Raw genomic sequence first — 26,830 nt, forward strand, 5'->3', positions numbered from 1 at the left:
AAGACTCGGGTTTCCCCAACATAGCTGTATCCTCCTCGCCTACCGGCTCGGAGGGTACTGCCGCTATGTTGGGGGAAACCCTCGTCTTCGATGACTCACACTCTTCGAAATACTGGGAGATTATATATAATATATATATATATATATATATATATATATATATATATATATATATATATATATATATATATATATATATATATATATATAATTTATGTATGTATGTATATATGTACATATATATATATATATATATATATATATATATATATATATATATATATATATATATATATATATAATGTATGTATGTATGTATGTATGTATGTATGTACGTACGTTCTCACTTACGTATACGTGTATGTATGTATATACACAGATACACCGTGCACCATTTTAACCTCAACACAATACCAAGCATCTCATCATCACATGCTGGAATATTGCCATATACTAGTATCGCCATATGTGCAGGAGAAACGTACTTGCTATTACATTGCTTTTAGAACGAGTTTTATTTAAATTCGCGATCTCTGTGTCAGAAGTCAGCCGACAACAAATGTATAATTTTCTCCCTAGTGGATAGTGTCACGTGACGGACAGTTTCTGTATTGAAAAAACAAGTCTGATTCAGAAATTTATGGCCCGCTGTGTTGTGCCGGCTGCTCTGCCTGCTTGCGTGATGCACAAAAAGCCACGACTGTAAGAGGACAAACTACACGTCGCGTACTTTAAACAAATTGCGTATTTTTTGACCGATCTTATTAAAGAGACGAATGCTTACGTGTTATCCTAAACTGTGCGATGTAGACGCTAGCAAGAATCTGAAAGTGTGAGATTGAGCCCCGATAGGGTGATATATCATCACGTTTGTCTTGCTGACCCAAATGGATGTTATATGCTTTCCTCGTGCCGTACAATTGATATGTCTCGTGGATTCAGCAGGAAGTCACACCTGGTTTGAAAGAGGTTTATAAACATGCATTCCAACTTCTTATTGTTACCGTTGCATTACCAACCGAGTATGAATTCCCAAACATCACTGGACCCGTTTGTTCCGAAGCCCAGGACACCGATTTGTTTGTCTCAACCTGGCGTTGCCGATACATCACATCAACAGACAAATATCTAGGTTTTTATTTATAATTTTATTGATCCAAAAGTAAGAGCGTCAATAAAGAAAATGCGCGAGTGATCGTGCTCATGTACGGTAATCAATTGCAGCTTCCAAATTATAATTGTTGGTCGAAAAAAAAGCAGACAAAACTATCAAGTCTTTCGTGTTTATCGTCAGTGCCGTGCAGAACTCGCGTGATCTACCTACCTTGGCACAGTTTCACCTTCGGTAATTGCTCAATCGTGTGTGGAATACGTGACACGCATACTCCCGGGGAAAACAGTCAGGTACCGTTGGGTCAAGGGCTCGAGTTACCCATCATTGGGATGGCAATGCTCTCAACGACTGAAGCAAGCATATTGTAGATTGTAGGTCATGAGTACCAAAGAGATCTTTTAATTAGAAGATAACACCGTTGTAGTTGAAGAATGTACTAGTCTCTCTCTCTCTCTCTCTCTCTCTCTCTCTCTCTCTCTCTCTCTCTCTCTCTCTCTCTCTCTCTCTTCTTTTATCACTTTTCTTCACTTCCAGCTCAGAACTACAAATCTTACGGAAACTTTTCGGTCACTTCAAGGAATCTGTAGATCCTTTAGATTATAGTTAGATCACACCACGGAGTGTGCCATTCTGGGTCGTTCTCACTAAAGTTTTACCGAGATTGCGCAATCTTTAGTCTGAAGATCCTTGCTTTAACACGCTTTGGCAACGTGAGACACGCTACAAGGTGTGTTAATTTTTGTAGGTATCACGTGGATATCATGGTATCGCCATCAGCCGAAATAATTAATGAATGGAGCGCCTTCGATATTTGTTGATAAACAAAACTTCTTTTTGTTTTTTTCTATTGCATGGACGAGCTGTAAAATCGCTCTCCCAAGGAGGTTGAAAACGAAAGAGGTAAAAACATTCTAAATGATAGAAAACCGATTTTTCAAACCGTGGTTTACTTCCGGAATGCACATTTGAATACGAGACAATCCGACCACCTAGCGTAGCCATGACCTGAGATCCATTTTCACCATTCGGGCCAGGAAACTTTTTGAAATAGCACGTTGTCAATAGTGACTCGGCTGAGAAATATGCGTCTAAACAAACGCTGAAGCTAAAGCCCTTTGGTGACATAGATGCACGTGCAGCGAGTGGTTAGCACCGATGTTAACGATTGTTATCAGTGATATCGACCGCCTTCCGAGGTTTTCTCCGAGGCACCGCTTAAGAGTACAGGCAACGGCTTTGTAATCAACGTTCCACCTCGAAAGTTCGCTCAAACCTATATTGTTCTGGCGGAACCGTGCTAAATTCCTTGTCCCCATGGATTTTCGCGGATCGCACTGCGCAGGTGAGGTTAACATTCGTCGAACCAGACTAGCAAAACAAGGCCACAAATCACTTTCATGTTTTCCTAGGGAGCTGAAATATTAGAAGGGAAATTGATTGGACGTGATATCATTGATGTCATATTTTGTCATATTTCCTGTCAGCTACCATTAAATAATCAATCACTTTATTTATAATCCCTTTTGGGTATCAGTTGACCTAATATGTGATATAACATATTGGGTGTAGGTATTGCATCTTGGGTTAGTAGCCATATTTGAATGATTATTACATAATTGAGTGATATAATTGTTGTCCCATCAGAGTTATTTATGTCGCTAAAGGCGACCGGTTGGCAATCAGCACGGTCTTTATGTAAGTAAGTTTTCTCGAAACACACAAACGCAATATGTTAGCAACACTAGAATTTGGTGTATCAAAATGCGTAAGCCCCGCTTATAGGATCCGACGTTTGCTTAATTGACGTACTTCGGACAGGCGAGAACTCCTTAAAAGTACTACCTATGAGGTAGGGCCTAAACCTCTTCAATTGCTCAATGAGCATTTTTTAATGAATTTCCTTCGAAGATTTTAGAGGAATTGCATATTTTAACTCATAAATCTTGTTTAAATGGATATCATGGAGGTTCAAAAGGCGACAGTGCGGTTTTCGGAGGAAATTGATAGTCCACGCTTCGCTGAATCCGGCAAGAATATCAGTTGGAAAAATCCATTACAAGGCAATGCATGATGGGTATGAAATAAATGATAGCGTGGAGCGTGACGGGAAGGCAGGTTACTCAGTGGCATGGTACGGAAAAACGTCACGGAGCGAGGAAAAATCAGAATGTACTAGCCATTGTAACCATTTCGTGGTAGAAATGATTCTTGTTTTAATGATTCAGTCAAACCATTGGCCTGTCGTAATCCTCAGCATTGAAAATACGAAAAAAAAATGGTCGACACCTGTATCCATATATTTAAGGGTAATGTGTAAATCCCAATGCTACCATATTTTGTTCGCATCGTAAACATTAACAATGCGAATACGCCAAGGAATTGGTTAAATGTTTCACGGCGCGTAATTATTTTCATGGGTCACGGTCATTGCGGAAAGAGACTCCAAATCTATATGTTAGTCTCCAATAAGACGTGAACACGATGCGCTACCTGAAGGTTGATGATGTTCACTGCAAACAAAATTTCCTGCACATCAATTAAATGAGGCAACGCCGAACTTCCCACTGTGTAAACCCTCCAGTCACGAGTTGATTATGAAATTGAATTTATTTCAGTCATGAGTCTGGTTATGTAAACATTTCGACGAAACTCACATCAATTCATATCCAAATTAAACAACAGAACTAAATGGAAAAAAACAAACGCGTTTGACCTTCAAGTCTTGGCATGTCAGTGAAACAGTGATGCTTCAACGATGTGCTATGTTTCAAAATTTCATGCTTTCTCCGCTTTTCGGAAACGAAAGCAATATAGCCACCAGGCCGTCAGCACTGTCAGACTTTTGTTCACATGGTGATCCTTGGGAACGATACCATCTTTTTTTCTGCCATCAGTGCCCATGCAGAATTTTATACCCTCGGGAATTGGGAATATCTAAATATGCAAGACCGTAATTTTCTGTTACGTAATGGCTACTTACCGGGCATTAATATCATATTTCGCTGTGATCGTTTGACATTTGTGAAATGCGTATTTTTTCTCTCTCCGAAACCAGTCTGCGTAATCATTGGGTGTATTTTCAGCTCTTTCCATTACAACGAAACGCACTTTCGTCACCAGTGATGTGACATTGTTACGGCTCTGGCGGCGTCCGAAGATCTGATATCTTCGCTTCCGAAATCTGGAAGATCGTAAAAATTTCAGCATTAGAGACTTTTAAACTTATCGCACTTCTCCACGTTTCTGAAAGTATATTCTTGCAAATCAAAGTGTCGAGGCGTTCCAGGCAGTTGTTGAACTTTGATAGAGCAATTTCCTTTCATACGAGTTGGAATTTCTCAATCTCGAAAATACGCAGTTAGTATGTAGTTGTCTGCCTTGTAGCTGTATGTGAATGTTTCACCAGACTGCAGTCCCCAACCTGACCTTGCATGGCTTAAGGTATGGAAATCGATCCCAGGGCCTAGGAGTGGTACATGTAAAACAGTGTGTATCTCTGCGTCAGAGGCGGAATAAATCTATTTATCCAGGAAATCTTAATCCTGACTGCTATGTTTGTACGCACATAGAGCTAGTCGACGTTAGGGACACAAAAAACAACACGAGGAACAAACAGGCAGTGGTTTTGAACAAAATCAATGTACCCGGTACTTCACCGATGTCTGTAACTCAGTACATGAAAATATTCGTAGCTTGACTCACTTTGAACATAGCTCGTAACAAGGGACAGTGGAAAGCCCACAGAACTACGTGTACTATAACAGCCACTCATGTAGTTGGCGCTCAGTGAAGATTTTTCCGATCAACAACTTTGACGGATGATGGACTGACCTTTTCTACCGCAATTGTTATCTCCCTCGATTCAGCACAAAATTTTCGTATGGACTGTTGATGCGGTGTTTACAGTTGTTACGTGGTGGTAAATCCTAGTCGTATTTACGACTGCTGCGTAAACAGTCACTGAATAAATTTTGCACGCATCTACGAGCACTGGATATTACTACCGTTTTTAATCGAAAACCGTCCGTATACGCGTATGACGGTTGCGACAAAAACAACACAAAGAATCTGGCGTACATTGTTACTGCATTACTTTGACCAAAAATTCACCCAAATGCCGAACGGTCAGCTACATGATCATACAGAACTCTGCTGCAGGTTTCTGGACTAAACCACCCCAAACCGACCGGGTCCCAGTCAACTGTGCCGGGCTCGACGTCTACTCTATCAGCACCAACTCAAACTTTCACTCCAGAAAACTTTACCCCACAAACTGGGAATATACTAAATTTACCTTGAAAAAATTTCAAACTGTGTATCGTATTGAAAAAATCTTACCGGGCCACGGAGCAAATTAAAAAACCAACAAACCCTAACAGAAACAGTGGAATGATCATTAGTGTGCAAGGTCGCTGTATTATATGTCAGGGTGAAAAAATCTAGCTTTGAAATTTCTGGACGGTACAAACGGCGGGGCAGAATTAGACAAGATTACGACCAATGTGTTACCGCCGATGGTACATAACGTACTGTTGATAGCAGGTAGTTCGGTGTCCAGTGAGAACACGATTCCGAATATATCACGGCTGTTGATTTGAGCTGCCTCCGATCGAAAATTTTCAACACAAAGACATGATATCAATAATTTTGCGAGATTATAAGTACCCGCTGTCTTCTCGCCAAATAGCTGCGATCAAGATCATTATAATAGAAGCAATTGACCGCCGAACACCTGCTTGCTGTTCTTATACACAACGTGTAAAAACTTATTATTCCTGCTGAGAAATACGACAGCAAATATTGCAATGTGAATTTCTTACTATCTTCCTCGCAATGGTTTTGCATCTGTGTTTATTTTATCACGGTCACTGGACCATTTCATTCATCACATTACCGTAATCCCCGTTTCAAAGACGTAGGAAATGTATAATGATTTGTTTATCTTGAAAAATCCCGAACTGAAGCCTCTAAATACAAAATGATTTTTCTTCTGAACAACTTCCCGACAACTTTACAATCACACTCTGGTCATCACATGGCGGTTGTAACCGTACATGTGCTGCTGCCAATGGAGAATCAAAAGACTTCAAATCAACAGTCAAAACGTACGGGAAAAAAATCAATATCAAAGCAATGTAAAACAGAGTAACTTTGATAAGGTCAGTTTATTGTATATTATAAAAAATCTCCAGACCTCTCGGAACAGCGTAAGATTATGATCTCACTCATTTTAATACTACACTCGCACGGTAGGGTAAAAATATGGGAACTCAGATCGTTATATGTTTCCGTCAAACGAGTCCGCTTATCTAAAGACGGTAAAATGACCATAATTATTATTGCTTGTCTCTGTAAATTTTGCCGACTATTCGTTAGTAGTTGTCGAATTTCTTGAGTTTGTCCGAAAACTATTTCAGTGAATGACGTAAGTTTCAAGACACCCGAGTGCGAACGCAATATCGATATTGGGATAGCAAAATCAGTCACAGACAATCGAGGAAGAACATAAGAGTCTATTAATCTGCGATTTAATTCATCCTAGGTTACCATGAAAGTAAAAAAGGTAATGTTGTGCCCTGGTTGGGAAAGAAAAGTTGATAAAGTTTTCAAAAAAACGTCAGCTAATACTCGAACAATTTAGTAAGAAACTAGCTCAGAAAAACGTAGAGAGAAGAACGACATCACCGATCACGGCGATCTCAGACCTTTTATCATGTTTCAGTCTGAACGGTCAACATTTGATGCTATAATCTATTTCAAGTGTCTCTTTTTGGTCAAATCCGACAGAGATGAATCAATTACGATTTAGTTTCATCGCCCCGACCCGACAGGAAATAATGAAGCTCATGGGCACCTGTATACATGTAATCGTGGCATGAACGTATCCAGTGCCCGTCCACTCACGCGGCATGAGCCATTGACCGTGCATCGCGAGCAAACAACGGTTTTGGACGTCACGAGAGCTTTTTTTTTCGCAGTCTGTGAGCGGTTGAGAGGTTTGGGTAGGCTGCATACATGTAGATCGGAATCGAGTTGATTTCGGCCGAAAACAGTTAGAAAGTAGTTTTTCGTGCTCCGTCCAAATTAGATCCGCATGTTGCCGGTTTTGTCCATGGTAATCAGCAGAGCTGTGGTGGGAGGCCGTATAGCGCCGGGAATACACGTCATCGTACGCAGGGCTAGGCCACAACATACTTCCAAAAGCGATCTATCGTAAAATATCGTACTGCAGGTCAACGCACACATCATCCATTCATAGGCCTACAGGTACACAGATCAACGAACAAAAAGGGAGAGGCAATCTGCTTGAAACCATGAAGTAGTCCGTTTGTGTCTGAATTCATTGAGGCGCGTGTTCAGTAACCGTTGGTCAAGTTTTTTCGTTCAGTAGTAAGAATCGTTTATTCATTGTTGACATCGTAATCGATCCGATGTACACAACAAATGTTTGATCGTTTGCACCTTTGCGCGTCCCCTCGTGATTGGCAGCTGTTTGAATGCTTTCATCTATTGTTTGTTGGACGCTTCGAACACAGCATCGAAGCAGTTTTGGCATAAAAAATCAACTTAAAATGGAAAAAAAGAGAGAATTTCGCCTACAGGGTGATGCCACAAGTATTCACAAAACGTAATATGTTGGAACAGTGCTTTAATTTACACAATGGTTGTTGAAAGATCCAGATTTTCGGGAGCATTCGTTGACGTTGTTACCATGTGCCACTCATGTTGGATTATGAATCCCCAGGGAGATAGGGGGTATTTATAGGCTCCCCCTGCCTTTAAATTGAAATTTTCAAAAGGCAAAATGTGCATTCGTTTGTGCGAAAAAAATCAGTTGGATATCGCGCCCGGTGGATGCCCAGTTCAAGAAGGCTTTCAGTCAATTGAACCACTCCTTCACTTATAAAGCAAACAGGAATTATTCGCCACCTTTTCATTTAGCGAACCTTTTCAGTTAGTGATCAATTAAGTGAGTAGGTAAGGGAGTGAGTACATGGATGTGTGAATGAATAAGCTGAGTACGGTATGTAAAGGCCCTGTCACACCTTGACGATTTAGCAAGCGTATGCCAACGTATGGAAAATTTGGCGAATACACTACGTGTACGTCAAATAAGTTATAGGTAAGTTTTGTATAAGTTAAGAACACGCTGAAGCACGCTGGTATACGTCGTAGTACGCCGAGGTCGTCGAAAAGTTTGTGCATGCGCAAACGTGTGGCTCATACGCCCCGCACACGCGGGGTATCCACAACTTATTTTTAACGTGTCAGAAAAATTTAAAAAAATAGTAAGTTCAGCAAGCCAGCGTTTTAGAGAAATTTTGATACGTCGGCACACGCTGGCTAAATCGTCAAGGTGTGACAGGGTCCTAAGTTAGTAACATAAAATGGCAAACGATCTGGAGGTCGGTTTAATAATAGTGATGGTTGTACGTGGAAGAATTCGAGTGGATTATTTTACGAGTTTTTCGCTTTACATTGGGTTTAGGCGAGCAGAATGTGAAGTGACGAAACTACCTCAGTGAATTGAGCCTAACTATTGGAAAGACCTTCCCCTTGTGAGAGCAGACGTGTAACTACATCGTAGCCTGCTCATTCGTCATGATCACGTAGCGTTCTTATCGACACGCTATCGGGTTATTTGCAAGCAATTTGCCCTGTGCGTTTCCCCGGCATTATATTCGGGGTCAGAAGGGGTCGGGCAGCTGCGAAGAGGAACGGCAAACAAACAAATGGACCGTTCTTTGATTCTGCCCAGCCAGAGGCATCAATCACGATATGAGTGCATAGTGTTCTGTCAGAACCATTTCTGTTTTGGATGCCCAGTGCTCGAGGGTAGAATTCACGACATTTGAAAGAAATTAAAGTAGATTAGTGTTGATATGACGATCCAAGCTTATTGGAAATGACGTACAAGTTTATTAAAACTGAAACATTTTAGGGAAGAGATGCTATTATATTAACGACATTAATGAAGCCACTCACATAAATTAAATCAGAAAAATTTTTAATCGATAAGGCCTAAAATATGCATAAGGTAAAAGCTTTATTAGCTTCCAACGACGCACGCGCAGTACCCTATATATCCCATATTTTAAACTTCTATTTATACCGCCTTTTCTTGGTGTCTGCAAGATGTAATTTAAAGGAATGGCGAGGTTATTTGACACATAAAAGCGGTTTACACGAATCACAGTAGTAACACGAGGTCGTTAGGCTTAGATGGCTTGAGGTCCACGAAAAGCCCTTCGTATCCAATGTCTTTTGATGCCAATTGATCTTCGCACGTGCCGAGGTTTAATTTGGACAAAATACAATCTTAGAAATTCCTACGAATATATGTTTAGCGTGTGTAATATAAACGTGGTTAATAGCTGCATTCAGTACAGAGAGAGAGAGAGAGAGAGAGAGAGAGAGAGAGAGAGAGAGAGAGAGAGAGAGAGAGAGAGAGAGAGCTCACAGTCCTTCGGTCGGTGATATGCTCTATTTACGCCGATCATACAGAATGCAAGACAACTTTAATACTACTGTTATCATGTTGTTATTAATAACAATCATTACAATGATAAATTTCACTGCGATTAATCATGATTGTCCTGTAAATGTTTCTTTCATTATTTTCATATCTGTAACACAAAAGAAAAAAAATAATCATTTTTCAGCGCATTCAGTATTTGAATGACATTGTCTCGTTGTGTCAGCAATCAGTCGCGAGTTGCTTAGCTTCCCAGTATCGTATTGTTTATCCTCTACATTGTATACACGAGTTGCGCCGTGACAGACAGTTAATATGCTCTGAGCAAACGACTCGCCCTGCTACTTTATTCTACTGTTTCCAATAAGGTAATATCACAGGCGACCCAATAGGTTTCTGAGTTTTTCACAACTGTTTTCTCTATCATTTTCTCTTCTTTCTTCATGCTCTGAATGATCGGAATAAATAAAATAAATGGTTTATATAACCTAACCTAGCCTCTGTGACTCTTTATTTATTTTACACTCCATTACAAGGATGTATATAGGTGGGTTTACACGTGTATTTTTTTAAACCTGAGGGAATCTGATTAGTCGTTCTGTAAATATTCCTTATCAGCGATCTAAGCGATCTCACGTTTACACGTCATATACAAGGTATGAATTTAGTTCGGGTCAAGCGCCCTCAGCAATATCTGGGCTAGAGAACAATCGCTTGCTTGCAATGGCGGACCCACACATCATGTAGCTGCTGTCTACGCTCTTTTTGTGTTCTGTCAACCAATCGAGACGCCTTCGGCGAGGAAATTTACTAGGAGAGAATATTGTTGGCCTCGCCCCGTCTGATGTCATTATCTATTTCATGTTAAGATGAAACACCTAGACAGACACCTACAATACAGACTCTTATACGGAAAATTGAGACAATCAAAGTTCCGGCCAATGCAACACTAGTAACACTGGATTTCCATGTACACGAATACACCACATATGAGGCAATTGAATCAGTTGGCAGAGCATTAAATCAGGAAAGATCATCAAACAATTACATAATCAAGTAACCAACAACGAAATACATGATAGCTCTGCTAGAAATAATCTTAATAAACAACACATTTGAATTCAACGATGAATTCTACCGGCAAATATGGGGATGCTCTTATACGGAAATAATCTCGATGGGTTGTTCGCCAGAAATAGCAGATATTAGGCCTTCATTTCACGAGACAGAAATGAGAATAATACTGAAACGCAAACAACAAATACCGACCTGGCTGAGGGACGATGTTTTTCTGATTTTCATCGGAACACAACACGAACTCAATGAATTCATATCAAACATCAACAAAATGCTTCCTACTTTCAAATTTTCGTTTGAAAGCTCCTCTCAAGAAATCACATATTTAGACCTGACTATCTTAGGTCGTCGGTACAACAAGAGAATATTCTCGACATCAAGACACACACAAAACCAACAGATATTTTCCAGTTCTTACAAAGAAACTCATGCCATCTGCAGCAACATTCAACGGTCTGATCAAAGTGAAACATTACCATACATCAGAACACGTAACAACGAAACCGATTTTACACAGAAAGTCACACAATTTAGTGAAAAAAAAATTAGTGAAAAATTACAAGATCGACAATATAAAAAAAATGAAATAGAACGCATTATCAGAGAGACAGATCATAAAAGCAGGAAAAGACTGCTTGAACAACAAAAGAAACCAATAACGCCACCAACAATACAATAGTCTTCATAACAACGTATAGCCCGTACATCGACACGACAAAAATCAAGAAGGCCCTGACATAAAACTGGAGTGAACTTGAAAAAGACGAAACACTAAAAAAACTGTTCCAAAACCAACCAATAATCGCATATAGATGGAACAGAAATATAGGCGACACACTTATAAGCGCCAGACTTCATCGGATACTTTCTGTAACCATACTACCGTATACAGGCGACATACGGTTTCTATTTCCACCATATCGTACCCGCCATGGCTAAGCGACATTTTGCATAAAACAGCCAAACATGATGTACACTTATATTAAACACAATATCATACACAAAACGCAAACAACCCAAATATGAACGATGTGTGGAGTTGCTTTCCCTTTACTATCAGTTGCTCTCCCTTACTAACAACTCATCGTAAAATGGCATCGTTTTTCTAGCTCTGCCACTATGACGGTTGTTGTCGGACACAGACTTGAACTGAGCTCGCAACCGTTTGATTTTGTTGTGGCATTGTTCCGCTGTCCTCTCGAGTCCCTTCTCCCTGGCCTTGGCAACGACGTCTTCATACACTTGCCGATCCCTCGACGTGCCGTCCATCATACGGATGACGTTTTCGTCTCTCCAGATTGAAATTAGTAGCCTGATCTCTTCCTGTGACCAATTGTTGCCGCGATCGCGAGAGCTTCTTACTTGAACACCGTCCATTGTGGTAATGACCGAACCGAAGACAGGATATAGTTCGGCGTTTAGTTCGGTGTTCTGGTCACACGTGTAAATAGGCCATTGTTTAGTACGGAGCACCGAACCTGGACCAGCCCTCTGACACCGAATTAATTTAGTTCTTTGTTAGTTCGGTGTTGTCTGTTCACACGTCCAACTGACACAGGTTTATATTTATTCCGGTGTCTACTCCGGACTTAACTCCCACGTGTAAACCCCCCTTATCTCTCATACACACATGTTGTAATTGATTAGTCAACACAACTAATTATGCTAATCCGTGGACTTATCAGGGATTTTACGGGTTGGTCAACATCGCGAAAGATTCATTAACATCACTATCTTTCCGATGTTGACCAACCTCTGATAAGTCCACGGATTAGCATAATTAGTTGTGTTGACTAATTAATTACAGCATGTGTGTATGAGAGATATACGTCCTTGTAATGGAGTGTAAAATAAATAAAGAGTCACAGAGGCTAGGTTAGGTTATATAAACCATTTATTTTATTTATTCCGATCATTCAGAGCATGAAGAAAGAAGAGAAAATGATAGAGAAAACAGTGTGAAAACTCAGAACCTATTGGGTCGCCTGTGGTAATATGCGCCCAGAAAGTGCAAGAATTAAGATTTTGCTCAAACTTTCCTTAAGGAGTCTTTTAACCTTTCTCTTTCAAAATGAAGAATTAAAATCGGGGGTCACCGTGCAAATTTTGGTACTAGAGAAACAAATAATCCAAGATTTACCAATATTCAAAATTTAAAATGGCCGCCATCCCTGTGTTAACTCTATGGAGAAAAATAAATTTTCGAATTTCGAAAAACTAAGCCGATGAAAAGTTTTCTTACACCAAGAGCTTTAAAATGAACCCCCACAAGTGGCATATCAGAAAAGAATTGTGAAAGTTTGATAGTCCGAATATCTATCTGTCCCTGAGGCGCATTCTACCATAGGCGTAACTTTTCTGCAATTAAACATAGACTTAACTTACGAAGGGACAGTGGGTGTAACATTTGATGAGATTTTTTCACTATTAGTTTTTATTTTAATGTCGATTACAGTTTCTCTTTCTACTCCTCAAAGCATATTGAGATACGAAGTCTTGAGCCCGTCAACTCAGCCTGTACAGCACATGTAGAAATGTATTACTGTTGACAAGTGAATTCTCGCCAGGACCAAAATTCAAATGTCAACATGCTGTAGGACAAGAACTCGCATTGAAGAACATGCCACCTCAGGCTTTGATCGTAAATGGAATTGGTAAGGGGGTGGGGGGGTATTGCAGCCGAAACCTATCCAAAGGCTCCCAAAAATCGACTCGATGTACATAACTCAACTTTGATTACCCTCCGGTTCATCCGAATTACTACCGAATGAAATAGGACATGTTTAACAGTTAATATCCTTATTAAATATACAACCTTAAGGCATTAATTAAAATTTCAAGAATTAAAACATAGCGGCTTTACTCTGAGGCAATATATATTTAATACCGACATATATGTGTGATTTACCTGTAGACGGGGTCAAGGGTCACAGTTCGGGTGGCTTTCAACGGCATGGCTGACCAAACACACATCAGGGAAATGAAATGTCAAAGAGGTTATTATAATACAAGCGCGACTTCAATCTCGTCGCATTAGCCGTCGTCGCTTGCAAACTCAATAATTCGGTTAACAAAATAAAATATGATTAAAACTGAATAAAAAACGTTGTAAAAATATACTGCTGACTTTTGCTAGGTCGGCCAGGGCTTGTCAGCAGTCTAGTGAATAAGAGTGGCAGTCAAGCGGTTGAATCCCCGTAGCTCTTGGAATCCAACCGCGTTATGAAGGAATGTCAACGCAGCTTCTGCTCCCGAGTATGTGGACTTAAAAAAAAACAACTTGTAAATCTCAAAATCCTTCAGGAGCTCAGTCAACAGATCGACTGCACATTGTATCAATTTTTAACCGTCGGCAAACACTCGGAGCGGGCAATGATCCTCGCTGATTGACCGACAATACCGTGAAATCGCGTAGCTTTAAAACCATTCTTGACACAACGAGAAACGTCACTAATACGGGAAAATCGTCGCCATGGCGACGAGCAGTGGCTTTTCAGCTGTGCGGCAGAATTGGATGCTCAACGTTCAGTGGTCGGTCGATTTTCCTTCGGCAGAAATATGCGCTAGTATCTTGTAGCCATGGCAACGCTCATAAAATATAGAATAGGGATTAACCGATGGATCGGAATTTCACCGACGGCGTTGTTAGGCGATTTTAAAGCGGAAATAGCGGTAAGTCTACTCATAGGCGCTCGACAATAATGCGCGACAGCGTCTCTGATCTGCCTCTTCTGACCAGACGATTCGGAATTCCAGTTGCCTCATGTTGTTATATGCGAAAGAGAAGCCATTTTTGAGCGTATTTCGCAAGTGTGTCGTCGACCTACCGACACCGTGCTATCCTTAGAAAACACGTATGGCTGTCAAACAATGTGTGCCTATAGGCTTTGCACAGGCCAGTGGCCAGTTGTAGTGCTTTTTCCAGCTACACCTCTTTCATCAATATTGACTTGTTTTAGTTTGATTCACCGCCTACCAGACTTTTTCTACGAATTAGTTAACCTTGTCGGTCACTTGTTGACCCTTACATGTAATCACTTTATGGCAAGACAACTAACTAAAACAATTGACTGTGGTAATATGACAATTATCTCGATCGCTCTCAATCTGCCCCTAGAAAATCAACGACACCACTTCACTGCCCGGGAAGATCAGTCCGATCCATTCTGCTATCTTGTCTACGGATACTGTCACAGAGAGTAGTTTGACCAAACGTAACTTAGCACTGACTACCTGGACTACAGACCTCTTTAAACACATTTTCAAAAATTGCGTGGATTCGCGCTCTTTTAGTGTGAGCACTGAAAACGTCCCGAAGATGATTACATTTTCACGTGTTACCCAGTGACCGAGCCGGCGTCGAGCCCGGGCTTGTCGAAATAGACGTTTCGGCTCGGGTCTTTTTCCCAGTTCTTGCGGGGTTTGTTACGAGTAGTAATAAATAAATAACTGACTACCGTAACTAACTAACTAACTAACTAACTAACTAACTAACTAACTAACTAACTAACTAACTAACTAACTAAATAACTAAATAAATAAATAAATAAATAAAATGAATTTGTGCTAGTCAAGGATTGATTCGGCTACTAGAAAAATGCTGTATACATGCGGCTTACCTTTACAAACCTGTTTTTATGAGCCGTACAGTGTCCGACTTTAAAAATCTCCAGTTTTTCTTGTCGTGGTAATAGAAATATCATAGATTCGGACGATGTGTTCAGAACACAATCTTTCGCAACACTTAAAATACATTGCTAATATATACATCGGAATAGGGTTTCAACATGTACAAAAAAAAAAACCGAGAGAAAGTGACACACAATATGGCGGTTGCTAATTTGAAAGATGGTGTGAGCGGAGATTCCTTTCAGGCGCAATAAATTTGGCAAAAACGACATGCAGCTTTCGCTGGCATGCCCGATAATCACCGTAGAATACTACATCACGTGACCGTAGCAATTTCACGGGGGATTTGATCATAATTTGTGATTACAGCATACAATCACAGATGGCACCAAATGGGCCCTTTAACGAGATTCTTGGAATGACTGTACGACACAGCAGTAAAGTTGGATCGGTCGATGGATTTGCAATTGGCTAATATTTCGAGGTCGTCGATGAAGCTTTGAAGTCACTATCCTTGCTTGTTACGAGTGGCCACATAGGACATAGTGCAGCAAACAAAATTATCTTGAGCTATTAAGGTAGAACGCGCCTCTGGGACGGATATTCGAACTCTTGACAAGACGTTTGCTCGTATGTCGGTTTTGTTCACCCAAGTTGCTGTATTTCGAAGCCTGTTGAGTAAAAATAACGTTTTCAGGGTCTTGTGTTTGTGAAAAATCGAAACATTAATCTTTCCACATAGACTGAACGCAGGGATAGCGGCCATTTTGAATGATAAATATCGACAAATTTTCTTTGATTCCAAAATTTTGCACGATGACCCCCTAATTTTAGTTTGAAAGACAGTGATTTTCACGAGGAAAGTTTTAGCAAAAACTTAAATAATTTTAATGTTGGGCGCGTATTACCCTAAAAGTATTGCCAGGATACCCTACGAGCTGATGATACGCTCATATAGCGCTCTGTGACCTTACGTTATGTCGGCCATCTTAATTTCTGTACACGATGCCAAGCTCTTCGCCTGGCTCGCGTTCAAGCGCAAATGTTTTTGAGAATTGTGCGGAGTCGGTCAAGTGTGAACGGGGCAGAACGAGGGCTATGTCGGGTCTCGACCCTCGTCTGTTTGACGTGAAAGCCAGACTAAGGAGACCATAATGGCCCAGCAAAATGTCACCTAACCATTGGAAATTACCCGCAACATATAAAAAACTTCTTTTATTTGTGACATGAATGCAATATGTTCGGCGACTCGGGGCTGTGTACACCGGGGATATATTTTTCCCATTCGGAGTTCATCGGGATATATTGTTGGTATCTCATCGTACACCTTTGCTGATATAGCATTTACACCGATGTCATAATATTGTCAGCGGAATAGTTACAATGTGTATTTAATACTAATAGATATTGATATTTTCCCTCGCAAAAATCTTGACGGTTTTTGTTCTACAGCTAAATGTTTTAATTTAGCTGGTATCATTTGTCACTGTGTCATCAGAGTGATGTAGATTTCTCACGAAAAGGGTAAAAGTGTATTTAAAGGAAGAATGATTGAACTTGTTTGACATTTTCTATATCAATTTTTTGTTCTTTGAAAAGAGTATATTTTCTCAGTTCTCTCCCTAATTATGATAACAGACAAAGTATTAGCGTTACAAACACATTGACTTTGCCATGTGTACAGTATGTAATGTTACGTTCGGCAGACGACTTCTGGTCCACACTGAAACTCAGCTGTCACAAAGAATGGACTTTTGTCATATACAGGCTGTTTTGACAAGTTGAATAACGGCCAATGCCGACACGATATTGGAAGCAGAGGCTATTTCACAGACATAAGAACAATTCTTGGAAATACGTCAAACGTGAGAGCTTTGCAACCAGCCGCCAAAATGGAGCGTTGTGCCGTACATGGCACGGACAGATATCATTTACATGTAAAATGGCAGAATTGTACAGATACAGTGATACAGATGCCCTGAAACCGAATTTCCAAGTCAAAATTCGTGACATTTGTCAAGTTCACAGTCACCTATATGATGCATCTTATCTGCGTAAAATTCTGTCACGCCTCAGCGAGATCTATGTTTTGGGGAAATTATTGTTGATCGAAACGCTTTCATTTCTATAGTAGCTGGTGTAACAGCGAATTGGCTAATGCATGTCACCAGACACTTTGTTGAAGCCTGTCTAATTTTGCAAAACGTCGATATCGACGAAGGCGGATAATGCGGAAAATATTGCTCTTGAGACTCAGTTGAGGCCAGTGACATTCTCTGGAGTTAAGGTCAAGTCAAGGACATCATTTGACTTTGATCCTAAGTATGTCACAGATTATGGGCTCACAAGTGGGCCAACAGATCATAAAATTATATTGGAATTCGTGTATTGAATGCGCATTGATTATAAAACTCGAAAAAATCGTGTTATACCGGGAGAAGAAAAAACACGCGCTGTACACACTCACCATTAGCGTATAAGGTAATCGATATTCTCTTTCAATATTCGAGGAATGATATGGATTTCCGCGATGCTATACATATCATGCGACCCTTGATTTATAAGTGGCAGACAGGTCATAATAAATGATTCCATGTTTCAATACAGTGATACATTTTTACAAACATACTTTACAGGGGCATACAAGCAGATATAAACACTCGCGCACGCTCCTCACTTTGTGAGAATTTCATTTGCATTGTGGATTTTAAATTATCAATCGGGAAAAGGTTATACTTAGAATACATTACTGTTTGAATTGTACTTCTTTTGCTCACCATGACAACGCTCCATATAAAGCGGACCGGTACGGTCTCGTCGGTATCTTCCAGGCTTACGTTCGGTAGTTCGAGTAATCTGTATGCCATGCGCAACAAGGGAACCCATTAGCTGTTGCGGGTTGGTAACCTAAAATCCTCTCTTTATGGTAGTACGCGCTCAATATGAAATTTAAAGAATTCAACCTTTGCTCTAACTTTCCGCAAGAAAACTATAAAGTGTTCCCTTCCGAAATCAAGAATGAAAATCGGGCATCACAGAGCAAAATATTATATGAGAGAAAAAAATCACCCACTTCTTAATGACACTTGAAATTCAAAATGGTCGCAATCTCTTTGTTAAATCTGTAGGTGAAAATGAAGTTTCGAATTCGATTTTCACAAAAATAATCCGGTAACAACTTTATTCATGAGCTTTAAATGGAGCCTCCACAAGTGGGCAACCAAAACAGTACTGTGAAAGTTTGAGATTCCGAATAAATCTCCCGAGGCGCTTTCTACTTTAATAGGCCATAATTACGAACCATGGTATGACGCGTGTTAAATGAAACCTGCTACTGTCGACAGTTTTTTCAGAGCAATCGTTACCTAATTAACATATATCGGTGGCTCATGGATCGCGGGAAATACGTATCCTTTACGTATATTTTTCATATTGTTGAGGCTGAAAGTGTGTCCTCTAGACCATTTCCTAAAAATGTTTCAAGATGAGGAACAATGCAATCAACTCTAAATGGAAAAGCGATGAAAAATAACGACGGCCACCGTGCCTCTTTCATAAGGTGGTTCGCGTCTCGAAAATGAAAGTCTTAAAGTAGTATGCGTCCTCGAAAGTGAAAGACTTAAACTTTTCAGTGCTCAAACTTTCCTTACGGAATCTTTCAACCACTCTCTTTAAAATCAAGAATAAAAATCGGGGGTCACCGTGCAAATTTTTGTACTAGAGTAACAATTAACCTCAAACTTTTGCTCAAACTTTCCTCAAGCAAACTTTCAACCACTCTCTTTCAAAATCAAGAATACAAATCGAGGCTGACCGTGCAAATTTTGGTATACAAGAGCAACAAATTACCAAGTATTTACTAATGCTTGAAATTCAAAATGGCCGCCATCACTGTGTTATCTCTATGGGGAAAATAAAATTCCCGATTTTCGCAAGCTGAGCTGGTGAAAACTGTATTTACTCCGTAAACTTCAAACTGAGCCCCTACAAGTGGTAGGCCAAAAGAATGTTATAAAAGTTTGAGAGTCAGAATATCTGTCCCGGAGTTACAGTGAAATAATAGCTGCCGATTAAATTATACATTATTCCTGCCAATAACCGAGCTGATAACCTGCATCCAAGCATAATTACGCATGCTCTTTACAAGGGACATATTTAAAGTTGACCGTGAAAGTTTTAAGACGAAAGTCTGAATCAGAAACATTTCAGAGAATTGTTTTTCCTTAAAAGTCACTTCAAAACGTGCTGTTAGCGGCATTAATTCAAGAACTGATCGTTTAATGCGTGCTTGTGTGTCGACGTCCCGTAAAGGAACGTAATAAAAAATAAATTTTAAATCCACCACCATGAAAATTACGAGACGTCATCTGACATTGCTATAACTAAATCCCCCATTACTGGTTCTGAAAAAGCCATCGCCATCTCACTGTATTTTATTACTTTAATAACTCACGTGAACGAACTGAAGGAAAAACGTTACAGTCTTAACAGATTCACAAAGCACTACACCTTTCTCTTGACCTCGGCACGGCTGTTACGCGCTTTGTAAATCCAGTGTCAGAACTTACATCGGGAGACTGTCGACCAGAGCCTCGGTGCACGTCGAAATTAATCAGTATTGTTCTTTTGTTTAGAATCCTTTCCGGTCTTTTAATAACAAAGTCCTTCTTTCACTGATCGTTCCATGCAGAGCAACCATGTCAAACTAAGGGGGAAGCCAGAGCACTTCATCGGCATAAATGAACATTTTTTTTTTCATTTTCCAGTTATTATCTTCAATTTTCCATGTTTTCCTTTTCCGACGGTAAATTTAAGAGTAGAAATAATTCCTTGTGAATTTTGTCGTTATATGAATTATGGTATTTCACTCAGATTCAGACTCAGACACGTACACACATGTACACTCATGTACATACATACATACATACATACATACATACATACATACGTCTCTACCTATATATCTGTACATGCATATGTCTTCACTCCCTCCCCTCTCTCTCTCTCCCTCCCTCTCTCTCTCTTTCTGACTGACTGACCATATGAATAGCCATTCATTTCGATTCCAATCTTATCATAGAAATTAGCCATGATGATGATGATGATGATGATGATGATCATCATCATCAATCATTATCATCATCATCATCATCATCGCCACCACACTTCCCTAGAATTCATCTTCAACACTGATAACGACCTTAACGACACAGTTAAAGATGACAGAGATAATATGGCTGTAGTATTATTGTCAATGTTGGTGGACTTCTTGCTGGCGAATAACGGTAATGATGATGATGATGATGATGATGATGATGATGATGATGATGATGGTGATGTAAATTCAACTGCAAGTGTACTAATTGGGGAAAATAGCATGCGACAAATATAGTAGAAATGATTAAAGCAAGAGATCATTGTCCTGTTTGACGCTCTTTAATTCGTTCTGCGCTCACAAGCGTTCTCTCTTGTCTACATAATGTGGTCCTCAATCTACACAGGTCCTGACATTAAAAAATCTGTGAAACGACTAAACCGTTTGTTCCCTGCTTTATTTTCGAAGGTCAATCGAGTTAATGTGCGTGTCGAAGTCTGAGCAAGAGCTTTGAGAGTTACATTTCCAGTTGAGTTGAAAAGCTGCCTCCGACTCTGTGTGATATCGACGTCAATACACCGGCAAAGGTTAGTGCTAAAAACCGATGTTTACGACGGCGACGACGACGACGGCGATGGCTTAACCCTTTGAGTGCTGTAAATTTTCCCGCCAAAATGTTAGTGCAAAATTTCACCAATCGTTTATGAATATTTTGTAATTTTTTTGACAATTTTTGACCAAATGGACATCACTTTTCATTGGATACAGTTTTTGGACAAAATTTTGGAAAAATATTAAAAAAAACCTGTCAGGTTACACTTTATAAAGGCAGCAAAAATTGACTTTGGCGCTCAAAGGATTAATGGTGATACTGCAGCGAATATTGCAAAAAGAGAGTTGAATAAAAAAGACGAGATGTTTTCTACCAATTCAAAATGTGATGAAAATTCTTCAGATATCATCGATAAGAAATTGAGGTTGGCCATCTGTAGAACAAAATGCTTCGTCCGTGTTTTCCCGCTAATCACATTATCGGCCGATTTCATCGCAGTGGGGCGTGCTGAGTGTGTTGCCCTGTCGATTGACTCAAAATTCTAGACCTGTCGTCGGGCATGTAATTGCCATGGCAAGCGATGAAATTGCGAGAGACCTCGATGGTAATGTGATTAAATTCGCGGCGCGGGCCCCCAGGTGACTGGCTTTCTGGGCAAGGGTTCGCATCCGCAAAACGTGTAATCCTGTCGGTAGACTTGTAAATTTTCGTAGCCCTACAGCGACCCCTTTAGATTCACCTCAAATAAATTCCGGGTCACGGTCGGAGTGTACTCTAACGGTTTAAAATATCGGTCTGGATAAAATCTAAATATGTTCTATTTTATTGCCAGGCAAATTTGATCCGTGTGGGCTTTCAGTGCTACTTAATTAACACTTCGATGATAAAACAGATCACATACAAGTTAAATATCGGTTATTTTTGCATCCAGTGTAAACTGTGGAGTGTTCCAGATTGTTAAGACATTTGCTAATGTAATTTGGTGCAAGCTGTTTTGCTATACATTCGCTCTTTGCCATTCGTCTTGTGAACAAACCAAATAGAATCATTGAAAATTGCTAGCTTCCGCCGGGTATTTATCAACTTCTTCCTGTCGAGTTCTCGCGGGCCATGGAGAGCTTTGTTTTCTGTTCCCAGAACCTGCGCAAAAAATCACGGTAGCGCGAGGTATCCTGCTGGGACAAGAAACATCTTATATTTTTCATATGATGCATCTGCTTCAAAAGCGGTTTTAACCTATGAGCAATTCACGGTTGTGATTCAGTCTGCCGTGTTACGCTGAGTGTCTGTGTAATATTGAAAATTTTCAGCTCCTCGACTTTTGTGGTCTATATATGTACATGTTTTTAGCAACGCCGAGGTACTGTATTTTCATGTCGGTTGTTTTATAGATTTGGTACGGAGCGATTATTTGAACATTGGCCACGCGTCCTGAAAAAAAAATTACTCACGCCGAGTAAAAATTCACACAGCATAAATGTGCCTTTTTTAAGTGCTAAGCACCATGCTGCTCACCAGATGAGCAACAAGATTGCATCTTGTCTATTTATATCTGTACATCCATGACGGAGGAATCGACTAGATATAGTCGAAGTATGACGTCATGGAGAAAGACAAGAAACAGTTAATAGTCATTGTTTACACATGAACTGTCGCGATGATAGATAGTGATTGACGAAAATAGAGAATAGGTGACGTCATAAGACGGAACGAGGACCAGTTATAGGCAAAGTCTACATATAAATAGCAAAAGTGATAGATATAACGTAGTTATTGATAAAAGGGGGATAGTGAATGGGGTGGGGGAAGACCATAAACGTACCATCGATAAATCAAAACTGACTGCTGCGTTGAGAATTTTATGCCTGTGTTCAGTTGTTGCTATTGTCCTCCAATTTGGCACGTATGCTGCTAATATTAATTCAGCGGCGTATCCAATATTATCGCGCCACCATCCATGAGCTTCCGACAATCTTGGCGAGTCACCCTATCCCCGGCAAGTCCTTCATAAAATACCGACTCAGCCATTTTAGATATTCTCAGTATGTTTAAAAATCAAAGACAGTGTTCAGCGCTCACACTTTGGCAAGTGCACAAAATTTGACGCCGGTTTCAAATCGAGGTCATATTCGCGCCCACCTCGACTTTTCACGATCAGACGATACGTTATTTCTGTTCAATTTCTGTATGTAAGCACTTCGCAATACGCAATAGTTTCGTTCAAATGATGAAATCCACGTAGTTTATGCCAACATATGAATATCGTGTTCTTTGAGATGTTGAAATCGGCAGCTTCATCGTTCGGTCGTGACGACTGTTGGCGGTAGTATCTTCTCCCGGGTATCTTCTGGTCCATATTTTTCCTTTTTGTTCATTCGGATTACAAGCGCTCGGCTTACACTGTGCACGTATGGCTCTGTGATTACATTCGGGTTTGCAAAAGAAGCATGCCATATTAATACACAAAGATTGTTCCTTTTAATGTATTTTCCATGTCCGAGTAAACGCGCACCTCAATTTAAAAAGGAAAATTACAAACTTCCGACCCAGCTGAGCCGCGTCTGTACGTGGGGAAACACGGTAGCTCGTCTTTATGGACACTGAAGTTCAAAAACCGAAGCAAGCCTTGGAATTTTTTTTTCACTCGTATAGTATATATCCGTGAGAAAATTGAGTGTTGCAATAATGCGAAGTTACAAAGATAACTGGCAAAACGACATATCTTTTCAAGGTTTACCACTGATTTCGGTTTCGCCCGCAGGGAATCCAGGGATAAATTTACGAGCGATATGTCGTTTTCAGGCTGTTAGTTGACTCTTGCTAGTGACGGTCAGCATTTTGAAATGAATCTAAGCGATAAGCAGCTTAATTTCCCTGTGATTGGGCGATTTATGGATTCTGGCGTACCTTAAGGCCGGGAAGAGCCGGATTAATGATTTATTGGAAAGCGCAAACAACAAACCGCCTAAACCATTCAGTTGCAGGATATTTATTCGTTTCTTCATTCATACACACATACACTAGGATCCGCTCTATAATCAACGAAATCCTTTATTAGCCGAGAAGAATGGTATCCAAATCTTCCCGAAGGCAGTTTTATTCTTCTAGCGTCTCGGTTCCAATTCCACATCGTGGATATATCACAACTGGAAGTTCACCTGACCCTCATCAAACAATATTTTTTCTACTCACGCTAAGGCGGACACAGCTGAACAGGCAGCCAACCGTCTCCAACCGAGCATGATTTCTATTTCCAAGAAGTATTAAATGGCTCTGTTTGAAATGCGCGGGAAAGTTTGAACAAAAAATGACAGACACGGAAATTGTTTCTCTGTTTTTCTTATCTCTACCTGAGTCATCTTTAAATGTTGTTTACGAATGTGATTTCTGCCTGCTTCCCTTATTTTTAGGCAGTTTCACAAAGAGCGAAGGCCAGCAAGCAAAGTTGACTTGTCGTCTCAGAGCCGCTATTTGCAAACAAAGACGAAATCATTTTTGAGTAGAAATTGTGAAAACAGCACAAATACACCCACAACTCGTCCCTTCCTTTTCTTTCATCGACAGTAAGTAAAAATGATGCATATGTAACATCGGCGACGTGAACGTTTGTACGTCACGTGACGGATTCTGTTGATTGTTGCCTTGTCAGAGTTTTGTCTTGAGCAATTTTGCAGTAGTCAGCCGACTATTTCTCTTTTTTCCCGCCACCCAGGGGCACCTAGCTCTTTTTAAGCGCCTCATCTAAAAACCATGCAAATGGAATCATGACAGATGCAGAACAAATTTCCTGTCGAGACGCTTTCATAACCGCAGACCTCGTTATTCCTTACACACGTCTAAATCGTGGTGGCCGATGATAATTTAGTAAAGGACGTCTCAAATACTACTTGTGTGTTTGTTCATCAGTAGGTGAGAAATGTGTACAGTCTTCAGTAGATGATTTGGGGGGAGGGTCATTTTATATACAAGGACGTCATTACCCACCTGGAGAGAGATTCGTCTCGGAAATCGCCTAAATGAAAAGTGAAATAGAGGAACTGACGCGAAAACAGCAAATCAAACTCCGTGACAATAAATCAGTGAGGGAAATCAACGCATAATATTATATCTTCGGAAATGCTCCCGAATGCGAGTCTCGTAATGTTTCCATGACAGAATGGAGTCATGAGGCGAATGCTGGGACTGCTAATGTTTGGCTTAATGAGATAGAGGTATATTTTCTTCATTAGGGCTCAGATGGGAGTCGCCAGAATGTCCGTGGTCGTGGAATTCTAGATCCATTTGGAGCAAATTCGGCGCGCCAGGGCTGTGCGTCTTCTCAACTTGCTGATTTATGTCCTTACGTCTTGGTCCCCCAGTCGCACTGATTTGATTCCGGGCGTCACTTGGAACATCTAAGACAGGGAATGTCAGTTTTATGAAAGGAATATAAATGTCTTGAGACGGAGTATCTGCCAGCGAAGGAAAGATATTTCACTGAGGGAGACACAAAACTTACTCTACTTGAGGCAGACATCGAACCCATCAAAAACAATTCGATGCTAATTCCAAAGAAGATAGTGTTATGAATTTAAACAAATCAGATATTAGCCCATGTAGAATTCACCATTACATACAATTGGTGCGGCTATATGTACATTTTCTTTCACGTGAACCATTTATTTTCCGTAGTCACATTGTACAAGTTTAATATTGCCCCGAAATTGGGCGGAAACGTCAAATACTTTTTTGCCGCTGTCAAGTTCAAATAAGGCGGCGATAATCTATGAATAAAATACAATAAAATGCATGTATTGCATACAAGAACACGATATTAAGGTAGTATGCGCCTCGAAAGTGAAAGATCTAAACTTTTGCTCAAACTTTCCCGAATGAAACTTTTCAATCATTCTCTTACCAAATCAACAATAAAAATCAGGGGTTACCAGGCAAAGTTTAAAACTAGCGAAACAAATTACTCACCATTTTGCGATATTTATAATTCAAAATGGCCGCCATCCTGTGTTAACCCTATTTTTTTTTGGGGGGGGGGAATAAAATATTGGATTTTCGAAAACTACGACGATGAAAGTTATTCTTTTTCCAAGAGCTTTAAAATGAGCCCCCCATAAGTGCAGATCAGAAAAGAATTGTAGAAATGTGGGAGTCCGATTATCTGTCCCCGAGGCGCGTTCTACCTTAATTTAGTCGGTAAGTGTCATATAACCAAACGTCGTTGAGTAAAACACTTCTCAGATATACCAATACAGTCAGGTTGAGTGGCAGCATAGGTACTATCATTCGCCTTGAGTCACGTGAAAGCCACCAAGGTCACGTTGTTATCGGAGTAGACTCCCGGAAGATGGTGCTCTCTGCAAAATGGCTGCCTCGCTTGAGCGTACTTTCTTTTAACGGTCCACTGCCCTCTCCAGTGAACTTTCCGACGTAGTAACATCACTGAAAAATTCCGCAGATCGTCCAAGGAAAAAATAGTCTTTCACTTGTCATGGGCCGCCACATTCCAAATAGCAAATAAAACAACTATGAGTAACACAACATTTTAAGTAGACTGTATTATTTTACGTCTGTTTAATGAACATCGTTACCCTGATCATACAACCGACAGAAATATTCAATTTTTTTGTTGAATTCAAATCTCTCGAATTGGACAAGTAAGAAAGTCACATTTTGTACACATTTGGAATATCGCAAACTTTAAATGAAATCGCCCTGGTTGTGTGTGTAAGATTATTAAACAATTATGAGACATTTCTAGCCAAATGACTTATTACGACATGAAAGGCACAATCTGTTTGTCTTGCAAGTGTATATGATGAACAGATCTCCATTTGTTCAATGGCCAATGCTATTGTCGACGACTAAATTGTGATCTTGACTATACAGTTC

At 40.1% G+C, this 26,830-nt stretch overlaps 1 protein-coding gene across 2 annotated transcripts in view; it reads left to right on the top strand.

Annotated features, from left to right (window-relative positions):
- LOC139140164 (uncharacterized) overlaps positions 1 to 26,830 on the top strand; it is a 61,271-nt gene that overhangs the window by 4,213 nt on the left and 30,228 nt on the right. Inside the window, exon 2 of one of the 2 annotated variants that reach the window (XM_070709225.1) lies at positions 20,860 to 20,978. The exons of the other annotated variant lie outside the window; for it this stretch is intronic. The gene's annotated coding sequence lies outside the window, so the exon portion shown is untranslated. The remainder of the gene's footprint in view (positions 1 to 20,859; positions 20,979 to 26,830) is intronic. 2 annotated transcript variants of the gene reach the window in all.

This window comes from Ptychodera flava, chromosome 9 (assembly GCF_041260155.1).
Source record: "Ptychodera flava strain L36383 chromosome 9, AS_Pfla_20210202, whole genome shotgun sequence".
NCBI classification, from domain to species: domain Eukaryota; kingdom Metazoa; phylum Hemichordata; class Enteropneusta; family Ptychoderidae; genus Ptychodera; species Ptychodera flava.